This window comes from Sus scrofa, chromosome 9, assembly GCF_054392235.1.
Source record: "Sus scrofa isolate SSC_HxYL_T2T_F1_AM1 chromosome 9, Sscrofa_HxYL_maternal_Yorkshire_Landrace_v2.0, whole genome shotgun sequence".
NCBI lineage: Eukaryota > Metazoa > Chordata > Mammalia > Artiodactyla > Suidae > Sus > Sus scrofa.
The window spans coordinates 50,311,405-50,324,828 of record NC_139391.1 but is presented as its reverse complement, the minus strand read 5'-3'; the positions used below and the strand labels follow the sequence as shown (position 1 = coordinate 50,324,828).

At 42.3% G+C, this 13,424-nt stretch overlaps 1 pseudogene across 1 annotated transcript in view; it reads left to right on the top strand.

Annotated features, from left to right (window-relative positions):
- Positions 1 to 10,508, top strand: part of LOC100739301 (putative testis-specific Y-encoded-like protein 3) — a 76,177-nt pseudogene extending 65,669 nt beyond the window's left edge. Inside the window, exon 5 of the transcript XR_014816914.1 lies at positions 8,715 to 10,508. The product of XR_014816914.1 is annotated as a putative testis-specific Y-encoded-like protein 3 (transcript). The remainder of the gene's footprint in view (positions 1 to 8,714) is intronic.
- The last annotated feature ends 2,916 nt before the right edge of the window (positions 10,509 to 13,424 follow it).

Here is a 13,424-nt window from a genome sequence, read left to right as displayed (position 1 = left end):
CAGTGGGTTAAGAATCTGGCACTGTCACTGCGGTGGCTTGGGTCACTGTTGTGGCACAGGTTCGATCCCTGGCCCAGTATGCCATATGCCAGCCAAAACTAAACCAAACCAAAACAACAACAACCCTTCCCCCCCCCGCAAAATAAAATAGTTAAACATTTACAAAAGCAGAGAGAACAGCATAATGAATTGCCAGGTACCCATCACCCAGCTTCAATGATTGCAGCATATGGACAATCTTGTTTCATTAATACTCTCACCTGCCCCACCCAACTTATTTGGGAAAAAAAAATTGGGCAGATAAAAGATAAGGACTCTTTTAAAAAATAAACACAATATTATAGCATGCATTTAAAAATGAACAGTAATTCCTTAATATCATCAAATATCTGGTCAGAATAAAAATTTCCAATTGCTGTATATATATATTGCAATAAAGTGAGTCACAAATGTTTTTGTTTCCCAGTTCATATAAGAGTTATTTTGACTCTATATTGCAGTCTATTTTGTACAGTAGAATTATGTCTAAAAAATGTAGATAACTTAATTAAAAAATGCTTTATTGCTAAAAGAAAACTGTTAACCATCTTCTGAGCCTTCAGCAAGTTGTAATCTTTATACTGTTGGAGGGTCTGGCCTCCATGTTAATGGCTGCTGACTGATCAGGGTGATGGTTGCAGAAGGTTGGGGTGGCTGCGGCAATTTCTTTTTTAAGACAACAATGAAATTTGTCACATCAATCGATTCTTCCTTTCACGAATGATTTCTCTGTAGCATGCAGTGCTGTTTGACAGCATTTTACCCACAGTAGAACTTCTTTCAAAATTAGAGTCCATCCTAGTTCCTGTCGTGGCTCAGTGGAAACGAATCCCACTAGGAACCAAAATTAGAGTCCATCCGATCAAACCCTGCCACGGCTTTATCAACTAAATTTGTGTAATTTTCTAAATCCTTTTTGTCATGTCAACAATCTTCACAGCATTTTCACGAGGTGTAGATTCCATCTCAAGAAACCACTTTCTTTGTTCACCTGTAAGAAGGCCATCTTCATCCTGAAAGTTTTATCATGAGATGGCAGCAATTAGACACTTTGGGCTCCACTTTTAATTCTAGTTCTCCTACTGTTTCAATCACATCTGAAGTTATATCCTCCACTGAAGTCATGAACGCCTCAAACTCATTTATGAGGGTTGGAATCAACTCCTCTTGATGCTGATATTTTGACCTCTTTCCATGAATTCTGAATATCCTTAATGGAACCTCGAATGGTAAATTATTTCCAAAAGATTTTCAATATATTTTGTCCTAATGCATCAGAGGAATCACTATCTTTGGAAGCTATACCCTTATGAAATGTAGTTCTTAAGTAATGAGACTTGAAATTTGAAATTGCTCCTTGATCCATGGGCTACAGAATGGATGTTGTGTGACCAAGTATGAAACCAACATCAATTTCATTGTACATCTCCATCAGAGCTCCTGAGTGACCAGACGCATTGTCAATGAGCATTATTATTTTGTAAGGAATCTTTTTTTCTGAGCAGCAGATCTCAACTGTGGGCTTAAAATATTCAGTAAACCATGCTGTCAATAGATGTGCTGCTATTCAGTGTTTGTTGTTCCATTTATAGAGCACAGGCAGAGCAGATTTAGCATAATTCTTAAGGGCCCTGGGATTTTTAGAATGATAAATGAACATTGGCTTCAACTTAAAAGTCACCAATTGCATTAGCCCCTAACAAGAGAGTCAGCCTGTCCTTTGAAGCTTCAAAGCCAGTCAATGGCTCCTCTCTAGCTGTGAAAGTCCTAGATGGTATCTTCTTCCAGAAGAAGTCTATTTAGTCTACACTGAAAATATGTTGTTTAGTGTGGTCTTCTTTATTAATTATCTGAGCTAGATCTCCTGGATAACTTGCTGCAGCTTCTACACTGGCACCTCCTGCTTTGCCTTGCACTTTGATGTTATGGAGATGGCTTCTTTCCTTAAACTTTTGAGCCAACCTCTGCTAGCTTCAAACGTTTCTTCTGCAGCTTCCTCACTTCTCTCAGCCTTCAGAGAATTGGAGAGAGTAAGGACCTTGCTCTGGGTTAGCCTTTGACTCAAGGCAATGTTGTGGCTGATTTGATCTTCTATCCAGACCACTACAGCTTTCTCTGTATCAGTAGTAAGTGTGTTTTGCTTTTTTAATCACTTGTGTGTACTCTAGAGTAGCACTTTTAATTCTCTAAAAACTTTTCTTCTGCATTCACAACTTGACTGTTTGAGGCAATAGGCCTAGCTTTAGGGCTCTTAGCTTTTGACATGCTTTCCTCACCGAGCTTAGACATTTCCAGCTTTTGATTTAAAGTCAAAGACAGGAGTTTCTGTCGTGGCACAGCGAAAACAAATCTGACAAGAACCATGAGGTTGCGTGTTTGATCCCTGGCTTCACTCAGTGGGTTAAGGATCTGGTGTTGTCGTGAGCTATGCTGTAGGTTGCAGATGCAACTCGGATCTGGTGTTGCTGTGGCTGTGGTGTAGACCAGCAGCTGTAGCTCTGATTCGACCCCAAGCCTGAGAACCTCCATATGCTGCAGGTGTGGCCCTAAAAAGGCCAAAAAACAAAACAAAACAAAACAAAACAAAAAAAAGGTCTAAGACATGCATCTTTTCTGTTCATTTGAACACTTCAAGGCCATTTTGGGAATATTAGTTGGCATATTTCAATATTGCTGTATCTCAGAGAATAGGAGGCCTGAGGATGGGAGTTCCTTTCGTGTCTCAGCGGTTAACAAGCCCAGCTAGAATCCATGAAGATGCAGGTTTGATTTCCTGGCCTTGCTCAGTGGGATAAGGATCCAGTGTTACTCTGAGCTGTGGTGTAGGGTGAAGACGTGGCTTGGATTCTGAGTTGCTGTGGCTGTGGCTTTGGCCAGCAGGCTGTAGCTCCAATTCAATCCCTAGCCTGGGAACTTCCATATGCTGCAGGTGCAGCCCTAAAAAGCAAAAAAAGGGGGGGGGGGGCGGGGGGAAGCCTAAGGAGAAGCTGGACAATGGAGCAGTCAGAATGCATTCAACATTTATTGATTGTTTGCTGTGTTATACGGGCATGGTTTGTGGTGCCCCCAGGCAACCACAATAGTAACATCAAAGACGACTGATCACAGATCACACCGTAACAAATACAGTAACAATGAAGTTTTTGAAATATCAGTAGATTTACTAAACTGTGACACAGAGATGCAAGGTGAGCAAATGCTGTTGGAAAAATAGCTCCGATAGACTTGCTACATGCAGGGCTGCCACAGACCTTTAGTTTGCAAAAAATGCAGTGTCTGTAAAGTGCAATAAAGCAAAGCACAATGAAAAGAGGTGTGCCTGTATATTGGTTTGTTTGAATCAACATTCAAACCAGGAGTTCCTGTCGTGGCTCAGAAGAAACAAATCCGACTAGGAATCATGAGGTTGCGGGTTCGATACCTGGCCTCGCTCAGTGGGTTAAGGATCCAGTGTTGCCATGAGCTATGGTGTAGGTCACAGATGCAGCTTGGCTGTAGCTCTGATTGCACCCCTAGCTTGGGAACCTCCATATGTCCCAGGTGCAGCCCTAAAAGGAAAAAAAAAAATTCAAACCAGTTTCACTCCTTGTTTTTGGTAGATATGTCTTTCTAGTCTTTTTTCCCTATGACTTGTCTATACTTTTATTATTTTCCTTGAAATTTATTTGTTGAAGAAGGTGAGTATAGGAATCTACCACATTTGGGATTTGGTGGACTCCATCCCTGCGCTGTTATTTAATATTTTCCTCCTTCTGCTGCATTTCCTGTAAACACATCATTGTGTTACTGACCCACCTCCCCCCTCAGCAAGGGTCCTCCAGCCCCACGTCTTTTAAGTCAATAGAATGAGATGAGTTGGGTCCAGAAGCAAAGGAAAGATTTATTCTTTGATGGGAGAATGCAGAGGTGCCAGCTCCAGCTCTAGAGTTCAGGCTTCCCCAGAGGGAGGAGGGGAGGGGGCAGGGCTCTCCCTGGGTGGTGCCCAGCTGCTCCTTAGGCTCCCGCAGGCTCTGCACATGGCCCACCGCAGCCATCTTGAATCCAGGTGACGTGTCCTGTGCTGTGTTTCTGCACATGACCAGTGAGCTGAGGTGTGGGTGCAGCCACTTCGCAACAGGGACTCTGGTCTGAGGTCCTGAGAAGGAGACCTGTGCATGCAGCCCTCCTGTGAGCAAGTGGAACTAGATTAAGCACAAAGGAAAGGAAAAGGTTAGACTTTATTTTATTTTATTACCTAGCTTCTATTTTTATTTTATGGGAATTGTGAATGGGCTTTGCTGGTGACAGTTGGATCCTAAGGCTAGATCAGATTCGATTTGATTTTTTTGGTAAGAATATTTTGCGGTCTGGTTGAGCACGTCCTGTTGCCTTGTGACAGGAGGCATATGACCTGCGGTGCTTCTGTTTTCATGATGTTAACTTTCATCAGTGGAGTCAGGATATGCCAGCTGGAACCATTACATGGTCGAACTCCCCATCTGCTGCTCACCTACTGGTTGTAGCAACTGCTGATGAATGTGGTGGTTTCGTAATGTGTAGGCATAGCCAGGGGGGACTATATTTCTGAGAATTCCCTTCTTCTGTGTGTTTCTGGTTAGGATGGGCCATGGGGAGATGGTTGGGAGATGTGCAGGATAGAAGTTCTTGGCAGAAGCCGCGTTGCAGAGCGCACATGTGTGGCTTGGCTGTGGGTTCCCCTCATCACCAGGAGACATCAGCCGAGCTTGCAGCCATCCTACATGGCACCCTCTCAGCTTCTCCACCACCTGGGTTATTGTGTATATTGGCCGCATGACAAAGGCCCTGGACACCAAGGACACCATGCCAGCAACAGCTGAGACTGCCCGGGGTCCCCGTCCATCTTCCTGGACTCCTGCTTGGTCCTGCTGTCCTGTAGTTTACATCCATCTTCTCTCCCAACTACCCACCCTATGGACTTGGATCTCTAACCACAAATTGGATCCATTTTTTCATCAGGGATTGTAAAGTGGTGATTTTTCTAGTTGTGGCATTTCTTGTGTTGAAATTTTTAGCTCAAATTCCTGAGCTGCCCTCTAAATAGGAAAAGCAGAAGCCATACTTCCTTTTTTTCCCTTCAATGTCCTTCTTTACCAGTTTTCATAGTAATGAGTTGCTTCCTTAGCATCTCCCAAAGGTGATATTACTTAATTTTATTTATTTACTTTTTTAAATATCATTTTGAACTCATGGATTTCACTATATTTTCTGTGGCACTGTAGTTATTACTATTATAATGAGTACTGCTATTATGCTCACCTTATCCCATCTTGATCAGTGGGAGATGATTTACGTGGGCTTCTGGATCTCGCTGACACAATCCCTGTGATCTACGGCCACTTTGCCATCCATTTCAACAGATTGTTACAAGCCCTCCTTAGATGCTTCCTGCCCCAGCCTGGAAATCAGCGTTTATCCTGCATTTACCCTGCCCCCCAAACAATCAGCATTGTTTACATTCTACTTGAAGAACACAGTCTGGGTGTGGGGTGTTCATTATTTGGGGGTTAGTCATGGTTCTAGACCTTTCCATGAACGGAGAAAAAAAAATTTTTTTACAGAAAATACTTCATAAGCTCTTCTTAATTTTTCAAATGAAATTTAAGATTGTAAGATTTTCCACTGGACTCATTCAATTTTATATTTTTATCTCTCCTCTTCTGCTAAAAGGTTTGGATTCTCTTTTTTTTTTGGTCTTTTTGCTATTTCTTTGGGCCGCTCCCTCGGCATATGGAGGTTCCCAGGCTAGGGGTCCAGTCGGAGCTGTAGCCACTGGCCTACGCCAGAGCCACAGCAACGCAGGATCCGAGCCGTGTCTGCAACCTACACCACAGCTCACGGCAACGCCGGATCGTTAACCCACTGAGCAAGGGCAGGGACCGAACCTGCGACCTCATGGTTCCTAGTCGGATTCATTAACCACTGCGTCACGACGGGAACTCCAAGAGTTCTCAATTTTTTAACAGAATTATTTATTTGATTTATCCTACTATACACACACAAACACAGTAGTTTCCCCTGTGGTACAGTGGGTTAAGGATCCAGCATTGTCACAGTTGTGGCTTGGGTTCAGCCGTGGGCATGGCCAAAAAACCAAAAAAAAAAAAAAAAAAAAAAAAGCCCAATTGTTTCAGAATGACACTAATACAGAATATATAATAGTGAAGTATATATAGATAATATATGTTCTGAAATATATATGTATTTGATTGTTTCAGAATAATAACACTAATATTACAATTACTGAAAACAGCTAAAGATTTCCTTACAATTCTTTTAATCCTTTGGATATATTCTTCTAGGATTGTATAGTCAAATTATTCTTTTAAAATAATTGAAGTAATTACTATCTCTGTGTTTAAACCATCAACCTAATATATGTTTAAATTCTTTTATTTTGCTCTTAAGATTTAGGGATTGTATTTTCCTTTTAAATTTTTATTCTATTTACTTTTATAATTACAAAAGGCACTAATATGGTTCCAGACTCAAGTCTATAAAATTAGATACTGTAATGAATTAAAATATGTATAGATGAGTCCCTTTGTGGCTCAGCAGGTTGAAGAGCTGCGGGGGTTCAGGTCACTGCTGTGGTGCAGGTTCAATCCCTGACCCAGGAATTTCTACATGCCGTGGACATGGCTTAATAATAACAATGACAGTAATAATAATAAAATATATACGCAAATTCTTGGAGTTCTCTGGTAGCCTAGCAGTTAATGATTCAGTGTTGTCACTGCTATGGCTCAGGACCTTTCTCATGCCACGGGTGCAGCCAAAGAAAAACACATACACAAATTCTTTAACATACTCTTGCAAAGGTGGAGCCTCATTCCTCCCCCCTCAAGTGTAGGCTGGACCCAGTATCTTGCTTCTAACAAATGAAATAAGATACACATGGCTGTATGTGACTTCTAAGGCTAAGCCGTAAAAGGTGCTACGGTTTCCTCTGCTCTTTCTGGATAATTTGTGCTGGAGGAAACCAGCTGCCTTATCATGAGGATGCTAAAGCAGCTCTATGGAGAGAGAAGGCCCATGTGGTGAGGAATGGAGGCCTCCTGCCTGCAGCCATGTGAGGGAACCATCGTGCAGGTGGATTCTCTCACCTAGTCAAGCCCTTGGGATGACCGGAACACAGACAAACACCTTGACTGCAATCTCATGAAATACCCTGAGTGAGAACCACCCTGCTAAAACGCTCCTGGGTTCCTGACTCTCTGAACTCATGTGACATAATAGAAACTTTATTGCTTTTTTAAGCCACAAAGTTTTTGGAGTAATCTATCATGCAGCAGGCAATCACTAATACAGGTCCCTTCAGAAAAGTCTAGTTTCCATTCCTGGCTCCTCCATCCCACCTACAGATAAGCATTTTTTTAACTTGCTAGTTTGTTCTTCCATTTTTAAATTTTAAATATAAGCAAATATGTATATACTTGTATTATCCACTCTCAGATAAAAATTAATATATTACACACACTCTTCTGAACTTTGTAGTTTTTGGTGAACAGTATCTACGGAGAGTCATTCCAAAGCTGTGTATAGAGATAGTTTCTATTTTTTTCAACTGCTGCTTGGTATTCCACTCTCTATTGGATCCACAGGCTGTTCAGCCAGTCCCCTACTGATGTTATCTCTGTCTAGTCTTTAACAGTACAACTAGTGCATAGGAAATAGGATGCATATACTTTCTCATAGTTTTGCCAGTGTATCTTTGGAATAGGTTCCTAAGTCTGCTCTTTTAGAAGTGTTTTCCTGTTACTTCTGCTCTTGTGGTCCTCTCTTTTTCTCCTGCCTCTACTGTAGAATCTAATCATATAATTTAGTAATTAATTGCTTTATTTTGTACTACTCCAAGTTTCCCATGTTAGTTTTTTTTTTTTTTTTTTTTTTTGCTTTTTAGGGCCACATTTGCAGCATATGGAGATTCCCAAGCTAGGGGTCCAGTAGGAGCTACAGCTGCCAGCCTACACCACAGCCACAGCAACACAAGTTCCATGCCACATCCGCGACCTACATTACAGCTCACGGCAATGCCAGATCCTTAACCCACTGAGCGAGGCCAGGGATCGAACCCGCAACCTCATGGTTCCTAGTAGGATTTGTTTCTGCTGCACCATGACGGAACTCCGCCATGTTAGTTCTTTTCGAATGAGATTGTGCTATTGTAGCCCACATAAGGCAGTTATGGTTCTAACCTGCTGCTGTCAGGAGATTGGGTTTAATATTAAGTTAGTGGGGATTAAAGAAGATGTGACCTAGGAAGCAAGGGGGAGGAGAGCCATGGGGATCTGGATGCACAAAGATAAGAAATCTTTTTCAGTAGGTTTGCTATGCGTAAAGCAATGATAAAAGTATCATTCTCTCCCACTTCTATTATAATGACCAGGAGGATAAAAAAAGATTTTCTTGAAGACTAATGTTGAAGATTATTAAGATCTAAGATATGAAATAATAAGAACCCAGGTTATAGAGAGAATCTTTTTCCAGGCTAACCAGCAAAGCAGGCAGCAGATATCTTGCCAACGACAGTGGCTGAAGCCTTTGCAGAGGTAGATTATATTTAAAATGAAGATAGAGAGTTTAGGGAGCCAAACCTATAACTGAAAACCCATCCTCTAAGGGTCAGTCATCCTGAATGTTTTCATACTTTCAAGAAAGAGGTGAATACGGTGGCAAACGACCCTGGGATGCCTGCCCATCAGCCAAGTTAGCTTGATCAACCCTGGTGACCAAACACAGTTTCAGTTACCAGGTCGGATCCCCTGCACATCCAGGAATGAGAATGTACACGTTAACAGCTTGAAATAAAGATGCTATAGCCCCAACAAAGAATTGCAATGGTACAAAACCACAAAATAATATCAAGAAAACTTGGAAGAAGCAAGGCAACAAGGAGAACAAATCAAACCAAAGGTGGCTCCCTAGACCACACCGAGTCTCACCATCTCTTCAGGTGAGAGGAACTGGAATTTGATTTCAGACCTTCTTGTCCAGTTGCATCTATTTATGCCTAAATTAACTGTAAAGAAAATTGTATAGAGTTTTCAGCTCAAGGTGTGTCTCAAGTCCTTCTTGTTTTCATCCAGTCCCTAAATATTGTTACATATTTTTAGATATACAATTATGTATACATATACAATTTTATGTTATATATAGTTTTATGTCTCTGTGAAGGTGGACTCTATTTTAGACAAAGTTCTGTTATTCACTGTGGGCAAAACCAAATAGTCAGTCTCCCTTTACAGCTGTGAGGTTGCTACATCATTATACTATTGCAGAAAAATACTGACAAGCATATGGTGACAGCAGATTTTCGACAAACCCTGGATGCACTGATCAGATCCTTAGCTCCAGATGTTTATCCCAACTATATTCTATCCTTGCCTTCCCCCGTCCTTGTGTGAATTAAATGTCATGAACCTTTATGCAATCGATGAGATCCATAAAAAGTTGTATATGACGCTACCTTTTACTGTCACAAAACACTTTTATACACACACTGTGCAAGTCACTGAAGATGCAGATTCATGTCTAGAATCTCTGCATTTTAGAAATTTATGATTTAGTCAGGGAGACCGAGTGTAAACACAAAGATAAAGACAATCACCGCTAAATGATTTCAGGACAAGAGAATTTTAGGGTGCCGCCTGCTGGAAACACCATTCAGGGGCTGGACAGCCGATGAGTGATGAAAGATTTGATGACAGATAAATGGAGAAGAGGGAGGAGGGTTTGGGCAGGAGAGATTGTGTGAGCTAAATGGGGAAGCTGGCGATGTGCCATAACATTAGCTGTGGCCAGGACCACAGGGTAGCATGTCCCATCCGGAACTGAGGATTTTTCAGTGGGAGGGGAAGAGGGTGAGACATGAAGGAAGACGAATAGGCATGGTGTGTCGGATGGAATGGGGTGGGGGGAGGGAGTGTTGCAGGCAGGAGAGCTGACTTCATGTCTATAAATAGAACCATGTTTTTCACTCTAAGACTGGGAACCCAAGGACACCTGATGACTTCAGAGAAGTCTCATCTTCATTTCTAATTAAACTTTAACACTGCTTCAACTTCAGGTGTCCATCTGATGAAAGAAACGTTAACATATGGAGGTCTGGGGAAGTCATTCTGGCTTATACATAAGTTAACTTGAGTTTTATGCTAATTAAATAAGCCTATCTGTGGCCTATCACACACATTATACATCTGCTTTAACTATTAAACAAAAGGGCACACTGACAAGACATAAAGAATGTACATGTTAAAAATAGCAATTAAATGTCTTCGTTCCTGGGGTGCCAGTGCTGGTCCTTCTTGGAAGATAAAACTCCCTTCCCAGGTGCCAAGGCCATACTGACTCTGTGAATCTGCTGAGCTGGTTTTCTTGAAACCTTTAAGGAATGTATTCCTGACTTGTTTGATGTTCTTTGTTACGAAAAGATATAAAGTTGTGTTGAGGAGTTCCTGTTGTGGCTCAGTGAATTAAGAACCTGAGTTGAAGCTGCAGTGTCCCTGAGGATGTAGCTTCAATCCCCGCCCTCGCTAAGATGGTTAAGGATCCATGAGCTGTGGTCATTGTAGGTCATAGATGTGTTTGCGTCCGGCGTTGCTGTGGCTGTGGTGTAGGCTGGCAGCTGCAGCTCTGATTCCACCCCATAGCCTGGGAACTTCCTTATGCCGAGGGTGTACCTGTAAAAAGAAAAAAAAAAAAGAAGAAGAAGGAAAAAAAAAAAGAATCCGATAAACAAACAAAAAATTGCTGAAAATCATGCTTCTCTGGAGCAGTTTCTCAGAGTAATCTGAGAGACTATCTTCTGTGCTATGATCTTCAGTTTGGCTCAGATAAAACTCTTTTCTATTCCTATTATAAATTTTTTGTTGATTATTTTCATCAACACATCCATTTTGGCCTCAGGGTCTACCTGTGAATACTGGCATAGAGTTGGGCTTTCTATTTCTAATTTATCCTTTGGTAAAGTGAGAACATGTTTAAAAGATAACGAATGACTGGTTAATTGGTCTCGGGCAAATTTTAATCTCGCACTCTGGGCATGTCTGAAGTGGGGCATGTCTGTGTACCCCTCCCATGTGCAGAGGCTCATCCTTCATCCTAGGTTGCTTTTAGTGTATTTCAGGAATGGGGGAGGCATGGAAAGTTACCTATCTTGAATGGCTTTTTAAGAGCCTGATTTTTCCACATATACCATCACACTTAATTGTAGCAGCAATCCTGTGAGTATTAGTCCCAATTTACAGATAAAAAAAAAATGAGACCTGCAGAAGTGAAAAAACTTGCTCAAAAGTACAAGCTAATAGAAAGGGCATATGTGCAAACCACTGAATGAAGCCAATGTTTCCTTTCTTTCTTTTGCCAAGAAAAATCTGGAGTGGGATACTGACGACTGTGATCATACCAAGTCAAGCAGTCATTCACAAAAGAGGGAGCTGTGAGTGGTAGTTGATACTTCGAGTTCTCTTTGTGTGTCAGGCATTTGTAAGAGCTTTTACGTGTGTTAACTCATTAAGTCCTTATAACAACCTATGAGGCAAACACACTTACCCATTTTGCAAATGTGGAAGTTTTGTCAGAGAGATGTAAATTGCCCAAAGTCATACTCCGTCAAATGATGAAGCCAGGGTTTAACACTAAGCAGCCCAGCTCTTATGACAACACTCTAAAACATCAGCCAGCACAGCCCTTAGACCTAGTCAAGAAAGACTCCCATTCTGTGCCCTATGCTCTAGGGGACCCACCCCACCCCCATCCCCCCTCTAGCTGCACCTCTTCCTGTGGGAAGAAGAGGCCCTGGGCCCAGAAGGCATGACCACCTGAATCCTATACCAGGTACCTAATCCCACCCAGTATCTCTTCCTCAATACCCCCAAGTCTGCCTCCAGAGGTGCACAGGCTTCTTTCTCAGGTCCATCCCTTTAAGGCACAACTGCACCCCCAGTTATGCACTTTGAGAACCAAGAGGGCCCAGATGTGTGGGGTAAGGTATCCTCACGGGTCAGGTCAGATCTGGCAGCAGAAAGTGAGGGGAGTAGGGGTCGAGGGCCAGCACAGCCCCTCACGACCACACTGCCGTGTTCTGACACAGAGCTCCAAGGAGACGGAGAATTCTAAACCTGACCTGGGCCTTCCAGATCATTGTAAAAGTCTGTTTGTTAAGACAGGAAAACAACATATTTGATTGAAGAGTTTGTTGGCTTGTTCAAAACCTTAAACATTCAGAGGCAAGTGAGCCTCCCTTTGTAGTCTCGCCTGGGGTCCACAAACATCAAGGGCGAGCCTGATCCCTGTTCATTTGCTTCACAGAAGAAGCTAAGCCAACAGAGCATGCCCTACCAGTCCAGCACTGCTCAGGCACATTATGTATTTTCTCCTTTTGTCCTCATGACAACACTGGGAGACAGCAATCTCCATTTCCACATGGCAGTTAGGATCAGAAGTTGTAGTACAGTGAGAGCTTTACCTTTCTCATCCTAAAACGAGATTGATCTATAATCATCATCTTATCTGCTCTCCTTTCGTGACTATAAAATCCTTTCAAAACACCAAATAAAGAGATTCGTCATCCTCCTTAGAAGGTTTTCATCTCATCCCACTGCATTATTTTCTTATCCTGACAAAATGAACAACAACCAGGGCCAATTTTAAGCCACCCTGATGGAAGATACAGAACCACACTGGACAGCTCCTTGAGAAGTTGGCATAAAGTCATATCTCCTCCAAGGGTTGAGTTCTGGAGCCTTGCTGCTTAAATGAGGCAGGAGATAGATGGGCTCTAGGTCAGACATTTACAACCAGCTCCTGTCTGTACTCCCAGATAAAAATAACAACAGGCACAAGGCAAATAACTGGTGCTTTTCTTCTGTGAACTGTCACATAACGGTAAAGACAGGATCAAAAGAGGGGCTGAGTCCTACTTGGGCAAAAAAAGACCAAGAGGTCACATACTCCCCATCTTCAGGGTCACAGAGACCCCAAGTACACACACGCAGAGAAACACCTCTGGGTCAGAAAGGGAGAGGGTGCCAGGCCATAAGAAGTTGAAATAACTTTCCCAGTAGGCTTTGCTTTGTTATCCATCTTGGCCAAAAGATGCGCACACAGATCAGGGAGGACCCTGGGTCTGGTCAGGTGTGAAAGATGAAACAAGATAATTGTCCAAAGAAAGACCCAGAGGAACTGCCCCATATAAGTGGTTTAAATCGCCTCTCTGGCAGCTCCTCATTCAGGGGACGCCCACACCCCTACTCCTCCTTTGGGTGTGTATTACTGCTTTGCTTCTGCCTTAGTAATTCTCTGTGTGCTCTCCCACATGTTGTACTGTGTTTCTAACAATAAATATTATACCTGTTTTTATAGTC